Raw genomic sequence first — 15782 nt, 5'->3', positions numbered from 1 at the left:
GCTTTTGGACTCCTTTCCTCTAGCTGGGCTGCCTTGTCTGACCTCAGTGGGAAAGAATGAGTTTAGTCCTGCTGAGTTTTGTTGGTCCCCATGCTGGGGGTGGGGTGGGGATGGGGGGAAGGAGCACCCCTTCTATGAGAAGAAAGGGAGGGAATGATTGAGAGGAGAGGAGGGGGGAAGCTTTAGAATGTAAAGTAAGTAAGTAAATAAATAAATGAAAAAAAACATCTAGAGCTTTAAAGGGAGTGTCTTCATAATTAGTGTAAGAGAATAAGAAGACATACACTATGGATATATTAACAGTTTTAAAAACGAGGTTTTCACACTCTTGGTTTTGTTTTCTTGAAACAGTTTAACCATGTATCATTTTTGGCTTGAATCATCCTGGCTTCAGATTTGCCTCCTCCTGCCTTTTGAGTGCCAGGACTTAAGATGTGCATGACTTCACCAGGCCACAAGATATTTTTGACGACCAGGAAAAAAAAATAATAAAGGCTTTCTTTCTCTCTTCCTACCCATTCATTACTATTCCCTCATTCAACTTAAAAGGTTATTTCACAATATCTCAGCATTTCTTATCTGTGAATTCATTGAGTGGAGCATGCTCACCAAGGTAGTAAACCTCTCTGAGAAACCCAGAGCCCACAAGTATCCAAAGCTCTTTTCAGATAGTTGGCCACTATAGACCGAGTCACCCTCTTCATCATACCCTTTTATTCCTTTTGATTTGATTATCAGAGATGTTTGAGTTAGTATTTCTGAAAACCTGGAACTGAGTTATAAACGTTTCTGTGATTGTTAGGGCTAAAAGGTAAACGGCAAACTTTCTCTTGAACATCATCCTATAGCTTTTATTCTTACTACAGAATCACACTTAATCCCCGTCTCTGCTTTGCATTCTTATTCTTTTTACAAAGATGTTTTAAATCTCAATAAATCCTTGTGCTGTAGATTTAAATAGCTCCTTACTTAGCTTTATCTTTCTTGCCCCATTCTCTTTTTTTTCTTTCTGTTTTTAATACTTGGTTTTTAAGGACAAAGTCTTGCTACGTAGCCTAGACTGGTCTTGATACTCAGGTCTTCCAGTGTCCCAAGGTCTGAGGTTTCAGGTGTCACAACACCTAGATGGTTGTTCTGAAATTGCATTGTTGACTTTTCTGCCACTGCTTCTTGTAATGTTTCTATGTTATCCAGATTGTATAGTTTTCCCACATACTCCAGGTAAGTCTCAAATTCTCTGCTGTGGCCATAGTAGGCTCTTCAGCAACCCCATATAGTGCTTACTTTGATTAATTTTCTTTGTTTCCCTCCAAAATAATTTCATTTGACTGGATAAACATTTAATAATACATTTAATTGTTGTTAGAGTCCCTCAACTGGAATACAAACTTCTTGTATTTAGGTGATTAGTTTTTTGACATTTCTTCTGTACCTGGAACGTTACTGGACATAACTGCTAGTGAGAAAGCAGACTGACTCCATTTTGTAATCAGGAGCCATTTTAATAATACGAGTTCAGTTATGTGTTGGGGGTTGGCCTGGTGCTATGTATTCCAATATTAATTACTGGACCTCAAGATCTTATTCCTGCTCAAAAGAGCAAATTCTCATGTAAACCTCTCCTTGTTGTGTAAACCTGCCTAAGTTATTATAATTGATTGTTTGATTAAACAGTCTATTACTGGGCAGGACAGAATAGGGAAGATGGGGCTAGGGTTCCCAGGCTTTTGGGTTCAAAAGAATCATGGGAAACCAGAAGGGAAGAGAGGAGGAATGAGGATGCTATGATGGGTAAGTGTGGAGAAAAAACACATAGCTCCTTACTAGCCCAAAGGAAGGACTCCAATAATGGCATGAAAAGGCCCAAATGAAGAATATAAGCAAGTACCATAGGATTAAGGATGGAAGGTAGGTCAGATGAGGAGGTTTAAGATGGATGGCATTGGATGGGGGCTGGGAGATGGATAGTGAGGTTATTGAGCTAGTATAGGTGAAATATATGCCCAGTCTAAGGTAAATAAGGCAATTACAAAATCTAACAGGTGTCTGTGTCTTATTATTTATGAAAGCAGGTTAAATAATACCACCACAATAAGTATAGGGCTAATAATAATTTTGTAGAGCAAAACAGTTTTTTAAAAAACTTTACAATAGCAACTATGTTTCTGTTTACTGTAAAACTTAAGTTTCTGTTTCTCAGAATTGGGCTGCACCTCACTCCATGTACATGGAATGGTTATGTAATAGATGTTTTAGATTTTCTTAACTGCCTAGTCACACTTCTGTAGCCATTTTGCATGCAAAATCCCTTACCCTATCATTCTGCCCTGTAGAAAGAACTTGAGAAACTGGCTCATGACTACTTTCTTAAACCCTGACTTAAGGTAAGACAGCTACCAGACAGGCTATGGCAAAACAGAATAAACTTTTTTTGGCCATAATTTGTGATCAGTGCTCTTTTTACCCACGCTTGTGGCATCAACATTAAATAAATGCTGAAAAACTAAAAGGGAGTCCGGGTTTTAGAGATGAAGGCCTTCACCATAGTGTCATCTATGTGAAGATCAAAATGTTCACTGGCTTTGAGGTTATCTCAGCTGCAATTCATGACCCTTCAGTGAAGACGTAAAAGTGAGAAGTCAAACCTATTTCTTTACATTTATAAAAATTTAAACTTTAACATTTTATTCTGACCTCAGAATTTTTGCATTTTTATTCATTGGACCCTTATGATATTTTATTTTTATAGACATTGTCTATCTTCTTGAAAACATGAAAAAAGGAAAGCTGAAAACTAGGGACAGGGAAAATGCTTCTGTAAGTAAAGTGGCTGGCACACAAGCATGTTTGACTTTGGATTCTAGCACTCACGTGAAAAACTGGGTGTGGTTATTTGCACACCCAGTAATATTAGCACTGGGAGATGGAGACAAACGGGTTCCTGGAGGTCACTGGTCAGCTGGTCATACACAGTAGGTGACCAAAAGATTGAGCAAGATAGAGATAGAGAGATAGACAGATATCAAAAGATAGAGAGAAGTAGAGGAGAAAATAAATGTTGACCTGTGGCCTCTACACGCATGGCCACACATATGTGCTTGCATTTACATATAATTATATAATGCATATACACAAGTACACATAGAGGAGGTGTATCCTTTAGAGAGTAACAATTGCTCATATTTGTGAATTTGACTTCATGCATGGGGTTGGGTGGATGAATCAGAGCTTAAGAGTAGGTATCCTTATAAAGAATCTCTGTGGAATTCCCAGAACACATGTCAGATGACTCCCAAGCATCTTCAACTTCAGTTCCAAGAGATCAGGTAAATACCCCTCTCTCTGGCTTCTGAGGGTACCATACTCACCCACCCCCACATATGCACATAATTTAGAAATGAAAATAAAATTAAAATAATTTATGTAATAGTCTTGCTTTGTTCCTGGTGTGGGACCAGTCTATTCACTTCTAGTGGTCAATGACAAACATTATTTGAATATAAAATATTAATATATTACTTAGGAAACCGAGCAGTTCATCCATCGTAGTTTCTGGTACAAGCTAGTTTGACATAGTGAATCCCCAGCAATCTATTGGAACAGGAAATGACAGAGTCGCTTAAGAGCAAATGTCATCACACAAGGAGGATCGCTACTAAATCTAAGGTGACAAAGGACAATAATTTAAAACTGAAGACGTAATTCCAGGAGTTTAGAAATAATTGGTGAAATAGTTCCATTCAATTCCCTTGAACTGGCATAATTTTATGTAAAATTTTTAAATATCCTAGACCTCTGTTTGGTATATAATCTAATACATAAAAAAAAAAGAAAAAGACTCATTGGTGAAAAAAAATAACATTACAATCTCCAGAAAACCTCCAAAATAATGGGCTTTCTCTGCTACTCTCACTCCTTTCTAGAAATGCTTCAGTTTCTGTCCTTGGGAGGACTCTGCCATGCTTCTCTATATAAATCTTACATGTAGAGGGCTCCTTTCCAGGAAATCCTTCATGTTCAAATGAATGCTGAGAAAGGGTTTCCTGTGTAAGTCAGGAATCTTGCACTCACTAATGTGTGTTATTTCTCTACAAGTGAGCAGGTCTGTCTGTCTCAGCAGGAGGGCCTCTTTTTTTTTAATCCTTCTATTGCTCATTCTCTGGTCTGCCTTCATTCCTGCCTTTTTCTTATTCTTCCTCAACTCATTTACCAACCACCCCCTGAAAGAATATATCTGTCTTAAATGCCGAGGGTAGTTATGGCAACAGGCAGAGTGCTTGAAGGGTTGGGGAAAAGGGAGGTTTAGATTTTAATCAACTTTTGTGATCTATAAATTGTTTGATTTTTGAACACTTTCTTTTCTCTTTTCTGGTCTTTTTTTTTTTTAAGTTTTGTATTTTAAGTGTTGTAAACATCAACTTTGACAAGATGTGAAAGCTGTTGGTCATCCATCAGTTCTGCTTACTATGGCCTCTCTTTACTTTCTATCTTGATCATATTCATTTGCTATTGGGTCATGAAAATTCATGGCGAGATTCTCAGTGATACTCTTGGCTGATTTTTGCGGCCCTCCTTAGCTGAAAGAGGTGGCAGAAGACAAAGGAGAGCATTTAGTGTAGGGACTGTTCTGCTTTTATCTTTGGTAGTCACAACGATCCTCTGAAAAAGCATGCTTTACTGTAGAACAGAATGTCAGGTTATGATGGCACCAGCTTCATTCATCTTGTGCTTCGAGTGTTTCTAGATTGTATTAAAAAGCCATGTTGAAAGATTAACCATATCATGATGGCACAACTCTAAGATATTACCATGAAAGTTATATTTTGTTGTATTTCACAGAATATATCCTTATTGAATTTTTCAGAATCTGAATCTGCTTAGGCATATCTTACAGTAATCTCAAATTTTATCTAATTCAACTTTCTCAATATGACATTTAATTCCGACATTTGCCACTGATGATTTATATTTCTGATAATGTATAATATTAATTCAAATTTTCTAAACTAAATCTGATTTTGTTTCATACCCTTATTTCTTTTTACCAGCTTCATTTGTCTAGCCTTTATTCCATGACTGAAATATAAAAAACCATCTATTTTAACAAAAACTGAAAGTTCATCTTTAAACCATTATCAATGGTAAATGAGTCAGATTCATTTTTAACCATTTAATCACTTCTTGGGGAACCATATTTCTCTTATTTTCTTTTGAGTGTACACCACAGAATAGCTTTTATTCTACATTGTTATATTGCACAGAAGAAAATTTAAATTAAGTATTATTTGAGACCAAAATGTACTTGTAAAATCAAAATGCTTTACAACTGCATTGTTTAATATTTGTAAAGCTTGTAATGTTCTCTTATGAGAACTAAAGTTGCTTCGTTTTCCACTTGTATGTGTGTGCCCTCTTCTTTCCTTCTCTGTCTTTCTCTCTCTCTCTCTCTCTCTTTCCGTCTGTGTGTGCATGTGTGTATAAACTATGGAAATGGATAACATGGTTTATTGTTGTTGGTCAATCTTAAGCAACTTATATAATAACAATTTTCTTCAGGAAATTTTATTTCATTTTGTTTTTGTTTTTTTAGTCTTTTAAGACAGGGTTACTAACTGTTGGACAGAGTGCATGGAATCTTATGTAAGAAGTGGGAAATAGTAAGTTCTGGAAGGGACAGGAACCCCACAAGGAGAACAACAGAACCAGAAAATTTGAACACAGGGAACTTCCCAGAGACTCATATTCCAACCAAGTACCAAGCATGGAGATAACCTAGAAACCTGCACAGATGTAGCCCATGACAATTTAGTTTCCAAGGTGGGTTCCACAGTAATGGGAAGAGGGACTGCCTCTGACATAATCTGATTGGCCTACTCTTTGATCACCTCCCCCTTAAGGGAGAGCAGCCTTACCAGGCCACAGAAGATGACAATGCAGCCACTCCTGATATGATCTGATAGACTAAGATCAGAAAGGAGAGGAGAACCTCCCCTATCAGTGGACTTGGGGAGGGGCATGCGTGAAGAAGGGGGAGGGAGGGTGGGACTGGGAGTTGAGGAGGGAGTGACTTATGGGGGATACAAAGTGAATAAAGTTTAATTAAAAAAAGAAGAATGAAAATCTAAAAACTAACCACATAAATGACAACACGGTGGAGAAAAGGCATGCATTATTTGTGAAAAATCTATTTATCATTGCTTTAATGTCTCCTAAAATTTCTTTGGGGCAGAATCATCCTGTACTAGGTTTTGAGTGTAAAAATATTTCTAGTATTTTTATTTCCATTTTTTCATTTCTTCTAACAAATGATTTGTTACCTCTCTTGAGGCTTTGGAATTGTATGAACAAGGTATTGGAGTAAATATTTTGTTTATACCATGACATTTTTTATTTATAAATAAATCTATCACCAGCCTTTAAAAAAAGAAGACAGAGTTACTCTTTCTAGCCTTTGTTTTTCTAAGCCATTCTGGCCTTGAACTTACAGAGATTCTGGCCTCTACCTCCCAGAGCACTTGGATTGCGTGCCTGTGCCACTACACCTAGTTTCAATTTTTACTCTTAAATTTGCCTTAGATGAAAGCAGAGGCTTATACTTTTGGTATGCTAAGACAGTAGCAATAGAGCTTATTTTTAAACTTTCCACATATTCATATACATTTGTTTTTAATTATTGACCTTATGACCTAATTTTTCTCTTTAAGCCATTTTATTTTTCCTTTTTTGGAGATTTTTTTTTTTCAAACTGTCTAAGGGCTATATTTAATGCAAAGTTAAATTCTCAAATTTCCACCTCTAATCCACCCTCCTTGTTTTAGCGAACCATTTATAATAATTTTGCCTGAAGCAAGTCCCTCTTTATTGCTTTCTAATTGATACTTCCTTTCTTGAGCTTATACAGTCTTTGGTGAATTCTTTGTATTCATGTTTATTTTTAAGAATTAATAATTATAAGTTCACCATTTTGACAACTGAAAGGTTTTTGAATGCAATATTAAAATGGACTGGTAATGAACGATCATTAAACATGGGGCTTTAACTTACCTACTTTAACTATCGTAGTCATGTTGATCTATTATGGCTTGCTATGTTCAGAAAAAAAGTTACCACCAGGACCTGCCGCCTCTTCTCTTTTCTCAGACTTGTATAAAATTCTTAATAACTGAGATATTTGAACTTAAAATACTTCAGTGTTGACCTCCTATCTCCAACAAACGCTAATGGAAGATGAATTGGATGGAATTAGAGAAATGTAAATATAGAAAGTAAATGTACTTTTGCTATATAAGTATAATTATAATTTTAATTACTGTATGCTGGGGATAATATCTTGGGGATGATATCTTCTTTTTATCTCAATTTAAGGAACTGTTTTTTCTTATTAAAATTATTTTCTTTTTTAAAATTAATATTTTTATTAATTACAATTTATTCACTTTGTATCCCAGCTGTAGACCCCTCCCTCTTCCCCTCCCAATTCCACCTCCCCTTCCTCTTCTCTTCCCATGTCCCTCTCCCAGTCCAATGATATGGGAGATCCTTCTCACCTTTCATCTGACCCTAGCCTATGAGGTCTCATACATTGTCTTCCTCTGTGGCCTGGTAAGGCTGCTCCCCCCTAAGGCGGAAGATATCAAAGAGCCAGCTCCTGAGTTCATGTCAGAGACAGACCCTATTCCCATGAATAGGGAACCCTTTTGGACACTGAGCTGCCATGGGCTACATCTGTGCAGGGGTTCTAGGTTATCTCCACGAATGATCTTTGGTTGGAGTATCAGTCTCAGAAAAGACCACTGTGCCCAGATTTTTGTTTCTTTTGCTCTCCTTGTGGAGCTTCTCTCCTCTCCAGGTCTTACTATCTTGCCCTTCTTTCATAAGATTCCCTGCACTCTGTGCAAAGTTTGGTTATGAGTTTGAGTATCTGCTTTGATTCAATGCTAGGTAGAGTCTTTCAGGAGCCCTTTGTGGTAGCTCCTGTCCTGTTTCCTGTTTTCTCCTTCTTACAATGTCCATCCTGTTTGTCTTTTTGGGTGAGGTTTGGTCGTCTTACTCAGGGTCCTCCTTCTTGCTTGGTTTCTTTAGGTGTACAGATTTGTGTAGGTTTATCCTTTTTTATATGTCTAGTATCCACTTATAAGTGAGTATATGCCATGTGTGCCTTTCTGTTTCTGGGATACCTCAGTCAGAATGATCTCTTCTAGATCCCACCATTTACCTGCAAATTTCATGATTTTCTTGTTTTTATTTTTATTTTTTTTAATTAACTAATTTTTATGATTTTATTATACTTTTAAAGTCAGAATACAGAAAAATGTCAACACTTTATATTTTACCACATCATAGTATTTCAATTATCAAATTATTTTTACATAATTTGTAGTGAACATTTAATTTAGTCAAAGAAGAATAGATAAGCTGGTTAATTTCTTGGATTTAAAAGAACACTCATGTGCATTTCATAGAAATGAAAAAGGAACTTTCTACGATTCTTGATATCACATGAAAACCCAGGCAAACCAACACTAATCAGGTTAGATTACTTATCACTAATACACCGGCCAGTCCATTCCTTTAAGAAGTTCAGTAAAACAAAAATCATTTTCCTGTCTTGGATTCTTCTTTTTTTTCTTTCCTTTTTTCTTTATTAATTACACTTTATTCACTTTGTATCCCCCCTGTGGTTACCTCCCTCCTCCTGTCCCAATCCCTCCCTTCCTCCACCCTCTGCATGCATGCCCCTCCCCAAGTCCATTGATAGGGGAGGTCTTCTTTTCCTTCCTTCTGATCCTAGTCAATTAGGTCTCATCAGGAGTGGCTGCATTGTCTTCTTCTGTGGCCTGGTAATGCTGCTTCCCCCTCAGGGGGAAGTAATTAAAGAGCAAGCCAATCAGTTCATGTCAGAGACAGTTCCTGTTCCTATTACAATGGAACCCACTTGGATACTGAACTGCCATGGGCTACATCTGTGCAGGGGTCTTAGGTGATCTTCATGCATAGTCCTTGGTTGGAGTATCAATTTCAGGAAAGACCCCTGTGCTCAGAATTTTTGGTTCTGTTGCTCTCCTTGTGGAGTTCCTGTCCTCTCCAGACCTTACTGTTTCCCACTTCTTTCATAAGATTCCCTGCACTCTGCCCAAAGGTTGCCCATAAGTCTCAGCATCTACAAAGGATAGCAGCCTTATTTGTAATAGCCAGAAGCTGGAAACAGCTCAGATACCCCTCAGTGGAGGAATGGATGCACAAATTGTAGTATATCTACACAATGGAATATTACTCAGCAATAAAAAACACAGAAATCATGAAATTTGCAGGTAAATGGTGGGATCTAGAAAAGATCATCCTGAGTGAGCTATCCCAGAAGCAGAAAGATGTACACAGTATATACTCACTCATATAGACATATAATATAGGATAAACCTACTAAAATCTGTACACCTAAAGAAATTAATCAAGAGGAGGACTCTTGCTAAAATGCTCAATTCCTATCCAGAAAGGCAAAGAGTCTGTACATCAGAAGAAGGAGAAAAGAGGGAACAAGTCAGGAGCCTGACACAGAGGACCTCTGAAAAGTTCTGCCCTGCAGACTACCAATGTAGATTTTCTTGTTTTTAATTGCTGAGTAGTATTCCATTGTGTAAATGTACCACAATTTCTGTATCCATTGCTCTGTTGAGGAGCATCTGGGTTGTTTCCAGGTTCTGGCTATTACAAATAAAGCTGCTAAGAACATGGATGAACAAATGTCCTTATTATATACTTGAACATATTTTGAATATATGCCTAGGAGTGGTATAGCTGGATCTTGAGGAAGCACTATTCCTAATTAACTGAGATAGTGCCAGATTGATTTCCAAAGTGGTTGTACAAGTTTACATTTCCACCAGCAATGGAGGAGGGTTGTTCTTTCTCCACATCCTCTCCAACATGAATTGTCATTTGAGTTTTTGATCTTAGCCATTCTGATGAGTGTGAGGTGAAATCTTAGTGTCATTTTGATTTGCATCTCCCTGATGGCTAAGGAGGTTGAACATTTCTCTAAGTGTTTCTCTGCCATTCTATATTCCTCTACAGAGAATTCTCTGTTTAGCTCTGTACCCCATTTTTTAATTGGATTACTTGATTTGTTGCTTTTTAAGTTCTTAAATTCTTTCTATATTCTGGATATTAGCCCTCTGTCAGATATAAGGTTGGTGAAGTTCCTTTACCAGTCTGTAGGCTGTTGTTTTGTGCTGACAAGTGCGTCCTTTGCTTTACAGAAGCTTTTCAGTTTCATGTGGTCCCATTTATAGATTGTTGACCCTACAGGCTGTGCTGTGGGTGTTCTGTTCAGGAAGTTGTCTCCTGTGCCAATGAGTTCTAAGCACTTCCCCACTTTTTCTTATAATCAATTTAGTGTGTCTGGTTTTATGTTGAAGTCTTTGATCCACTTGGATTTTAGTTTTGTGCGGGCTGATAAGTATGGCTCTATTTGCATTTTTCTACATGTAGACATCCACTTAGACCAGCACCATTTGTTGAACATGCTATCTTTTTTCCATTGTATGGTTTTGGCCTTTTTGTCAAAAATTAATTTTCTATAAGTGTGTAGGTTTATTTCTGGGCCTTCTATTTGATTCCATTGATCCACCATTCTCTTTCTATGTCAGTACCATGCAGTTTTTATTACTGTTGCTCTATTGTACCTCCCGATCTTTTATTATAGATAATTGCTTTATGGTTTCTGGATTTCTTGTTATTCCATATGAAGTTGAGAATTTTTCTTTCAAGGTCTGTAAAGAATTGTGTTGGTAATTTGATCAAAATTGCATTGAATTTGTAGATTGCTTGGTAATATGGGCATTTTTACTATTCCTGCCAAGCCATAAGCATCTTTCCATCTTCTGATATCTTCTTCTATCTCTTTCTTCAGAGAAAGTTTTTTCACATAAGTCTTGGTTAGAGTTACACCAAGATACTTTATGTCCTTTGTGGCTATTGTGAAGGGTGTTATTTCCCTAATTTCTTTCTCAGCACTTTTGTCTTTTGTATACAGGAGGACTACTGATTTTTTTTTTTTTGAGTTAATTTTCTATCCAGCCACATTGCTGAAGGTGTTTATCAGTTGTAGGATTTCCCTGGTAGAATATTTGGGGTCACTCATGTATACTATCATATCATCTGCAAATAGTGATACTTAGACTTTTTCCTTTACAATTTGTATCCCCTTGATCTCCTTTAGTTGTCTTATATCTCTAGCAAGGACTTCAAGAACTGTGTTGAAGAGATATATAGAGAGTGGGCAGCCTTGCCTTGCCCTTGATTTCAGTGGGATTGATTTAACTTTCTCTCCATTTAGTTTGATGGTGGCTATAGGCTTGTTATATGTTGCCTTTATTATGTTTAAGTAAATGCCTTTTATCCTTGATCTCTCCAGGAGTTTAAACATAAATGAATGTTGGAATTTATCAAATGCTTTTCAGCATCTAAGGAGATTAGCATGTGTTTTTTTTTCCTTTTAGTTTATTTATATGGTGGATTACATTGATGAATTTCTGTATATTGAACCACCTTTGCATACCTAGGATGAATCCTACTTGGTCATAGTGAATGATATCTTTGATGTGTTCTTGAGTTCTGTTTGAGAGTATTTTGAGTATTTTGGCCTGAAATTCTCTTCCTTTGTTGGGTCTTTGTGAGGTTTAGTGTTCAAGGTGTCTGTGGCTTGATAGGATGAGTTTGGTAATGTTCCTTCTGTTTTTATTTTGTGGAACAGTTTGGAGAATATTGGTGTTAGCTCTTCTTTGAAGGTCTGGTAGAATTATGCACTGAAATCATCTGGCCCCGCACTTTTTTTGGATAGGAGACTTTTTGATGACAGCTTCTGTTTCCATAGGGGATATAGTACCATTTAACTTATTTACCTGGTTTTGATTCAACCTTGTTAAGTGGAATCGATCAAGAAAATTGTCCATTTCATTTAGATTTTCAAATTTTGTGGCATATAGGCTTTTGAAGTGAGACCTAATGACTGTTTGGATTTCCTTCATGTCTGTTGTTGTATCCACCTTTTCATTTCTGATTTTGTTGATTTGGATAGTATCTTCGTGCCTTTTAGTTAGTTTGGCTAAAGGTTGGTCTATCTTGTTGATTTTATCAAAGAACCATTTATTGAATTGTTTTATTTGTTTCTAATTTATTGATTTCAGCCCTGAGTTTGATTATTTCCAGCCATCTACTCCTCTTTGATGTGTTTGCTTCTTTTTCTAGGGCTTATAGGTGAGCCATTAAGTTGCTTGTATGAGATGTTTCAAATTTCTTCTTGAAGGCACTTAGTGCTATGAATTTTCCTCGTAGCACTGCTTTCATTGTGTCCCATAATTTTGGGTGTGTTGTGCCTTCATTTTCATTGAATTCTAGGAAGTTTTTTTTTTTTTTTTATTTCTTTCTTTATTTCTTCCCTGACCCAGTTGTCACTGAGTAGCATGTTTTTCAGTTTCCATGTGTGTGTAGGTTTTTTTGTTGTTTCTGTTGTTGTTGAGGTCCAGTTTTAATCCATGGTCGTCATATAGGATATAAAAAGGGATTATTTCAATCTTCTTGTACCTGTTGAGGCTTGCTTTGTGACCAATTATATGGTCTATTTTGGAGAAGGTTCCATGAGTTGCTGAGAAGAAGGTAAATTCTTTTGTGTTTGGGTGAAAGGTTCCATATATGTCTCTTAGGTCCATTTGATTCATGACCTCTGTCATGTTTCTTTGTTTAATTTCTGTTTAGTTGACCTGTCCTTTGTTGAGAGTAGGGTGTTGAAGTCTCCCACTATTAATGTGTAAGGATCTATGTGTGGTTTAAGTTTTATCAATGTTTCTTTTACAAATGTGGGTGCCCTTGTATTTGGGGCAGAGATGTTCAGGATTGTGATGTCTTCCTGGTGGAATTTTCCCTTGATGAGTATGAAGTGTCCTTTCCCATCTCTTTTGATTAATTTTGGTTGAAAGTCTATTTTATCAGATATTAGAATGGCTACTCCTGCTTGCTTCTTGAGTCCATTTGCTTGGAAAGCCGTCTTCCAGCCCTTTACCCTCAGGTAATGTCTATCTTTGTGACTTAGGTGTGTTTTATGTAAGCAACACTTTCCTGGATCTTGTTTACACATCCATTCTGTTAGTCCGTGTCTTTTTATTGGAGAATTGAGTCCATTGATGTTGAGAGAGATTAATGACGAGTGGTTATTAGATACTCTGATTTTGATGGTGGCTGTTGTCATTAGATTGTGTGCTTGGTTGCTTTTTATTTTACTGAAGTGAGGTTAAGTATTTCCTGTGTTTCCTTGAAAGTAGCTAGTTTTCTTAGGTTGTATTTTCCCTTCTAGTGTCTTCTGTAACACTGGATTCGTGTATAGGTATTGTGGAATTTGTTTTTGTCACTGAATATCTTATTTTCTCCATCTATGAGGACTTAGAGTTTTGCTGGGTATAGCAGCCTCAGCTGACATCTTTGTTCTCTTAGGGTCTGCATGATATCTGTCCAGGCCCTTCTGGCTTTCATAGTCTCTGTTGAAAAGTCATGTGTCATTCTAATGGGTTTGACATTATATGTTACTTGGCTTTTTTCCCTTGCAGCTTTTAGTATTTTTTCTTTGTTCTGTATACTAACTGTTTTGAATATTATGTGGTGGGAGAATTTTCTTTTCTGGCCTAATTTATTAGGTGTTCTGTAGGCCTCTTGTCTGCTTATTGGCCTGGGGAAATTTTCTTTTATGATTTTCTTGAAATACTTTCTGGGCCTTTGAGGAGGGAATCTTCTTTTCCCTCTATTCCTATAATTCTTGCATTTTGTCTTTTCATGTTGTCTTGGATTTCTTGGACAATCTGTGTCAGGAATTTTTAGCTTTAACATTTTCTTTGACAGATGCATTGATTTCTTTCATTGTGTCTTCCACACCTGAGATTCTTTCTTCCATCTCTTGTAGTCTGTTGGTTATGCTTTATATCTGTAGTTCCTGTTTTCTTCCCTAAGTTCTTCCTCTCCATGACTTCCTCCCTTTGTGTTTTCTTTAATTTTTCCAATTCTACTTCAGATCTTGAACCATTTTGTTGATTTCCTTCACCTGTCTGGCTGTATTTTCCTCCTTTTCCTTTAATTCTTTCACTTGTTTGTTTGAATATTCTCTGTTTCTTTTATTTATTTCAGTGATTTAATTATTTCCTTCTGAAGGCCACAATTTCTTTGGCTCCATCTTTTTGTATTTCTTTATGGATGACCATAATCTGTTTGTCTTTATCATCTTCTGTTTCTTTACAGATGGCCCTAATCTATTTGACTTTATCTTCTTCTATTCCTTTATGGATTGCCATAATCTGTTTGACTTTATCTTCCTCTATTTCTTTTTGCATTTTATTTGTTTCCTCTATTATCCTCTTCATAAGCATAGATGTAAGGTCATCTTCTTGAATTTTACTTATGATAGGGTGTCCAGGGATGCTTGTCCCCTGATAACTGGGTTCTGGCAATGCTCTATTGCTTCGGCTCTTGTTGGCTGAGCTTTTACACTGGCCTCTACCTATCAGGCTGTCTCAGGTGTTTGCTGTTAGTTTCTGGTGCTTCCTACACTCCTGGGGTAGGGAGAATCCCTTTGGCAGTAAGATGATTTTTCCTGAAGGAGGGCTCAGCTTTTTGGGTTTGGTCACCGAATGGCCGGTGCTTCTCAGGAATTTCCACAGCTCAACTCAGGTGTAGTGACCTGAGTGGTAATTGATTTTTTTGGTGGTCCGGGGAGCTCTCCTCTCACCAGGTGAAGACAGCTGCCCTGCCACTGGGTTTCTTGCTTTGAATTTGGTGAGCTGCTGCTGCTGCTCTTACACTGTATTTTCAAGGCCAAGCTCTCTTGAAGATTCAGGGAGCCTCACAGGTTGGTCAGTTTAGCTAGGGATAACTGGTTGCACCTTGGAGCAGTATCTGGGGGCTGATCCCATGGATCTCAGGCTTCTGTAAGTCTGAGGTTGGAGCTCTGTGACCCAGTACCCAAGCAGTAATCAGCACAGCACTCATGAGTGCAGTAGGGGGCTAGAACCTGGAGCCTGTGGGAACTCAGAAACTTTGAGAGCTGGGTGTCCTGAGGTTAGACCTGTTATTCCCCCACCATAGAGTATTTTTCCTGACAGGGAGAGCCAGTCTGTGGTGTTTTGGGTTCCACAGTTCTGTATGAGATGGTGAGTAGAGCACCCAGGAGCAGGTGAGTGGCCTACGTGCTTGTGCCTGGATGCCTGCAGGAACCTGTAAACTTTTCCTGAAAACTTTTTAGTGTGTGTGTGGGGCGGGGGGGGGGGGCGTCAGCTGAATGCCCTGAAGTTGGTCCTGATGTTTCCATCACTGTGGGGTTTCCTCCTGACAGAGAAACCCAGTCTCTGGTGTCCTGGAGCTCACAGTTCTATCTGGGACAGTGAATCCAGTATGCAGGCAGGTTTCTGGCCTGGTGGCTGAGCACCTGCCAGACACCGGGACCTTTTTCAGGGATTGTCTGGGTGACCTGAGGTCGATCCTGATTGCTTCCTTCAACATGGGGTTTCCTCTTGACTGGAAATCCCAGTCTCTGGTGTTATGTTGCCCACAGTTCAGTCTAAGAGGGTGATCAGAGCACACAGGCATGTGGCTCTGGGCTGGAGACTGAGTGCCTGCCAGGACTGGGAACTATTCTGGGTTTTAGCTGGGTGACCTGAACCTGATTGCCTCCGACACCGTGGGGTTTCATTTCACCTGGGAAACAGAATAAATGGTGTTTTAGGGCCCAGAGTTTGGTCTGTTTG

This window comes from Meriones unguiculatus, chromosome 15 (assembly GCF_030254825.1).
Source record: "Meriones unguiculatus strain TT.TT164.6M chromosome 15, Bangor_MerUng_6.1, whole genome shotgun sequence".
In the NCBI taxonomy this organism is placed as follows: Eukaryota; Metazoa; Chordata; class Mammalia; order Rodentia; family Muridae; genus Meriones; species Meriones unguiculatus.
Note: the sequence above shows the minus strand (reverse complement) of the source record.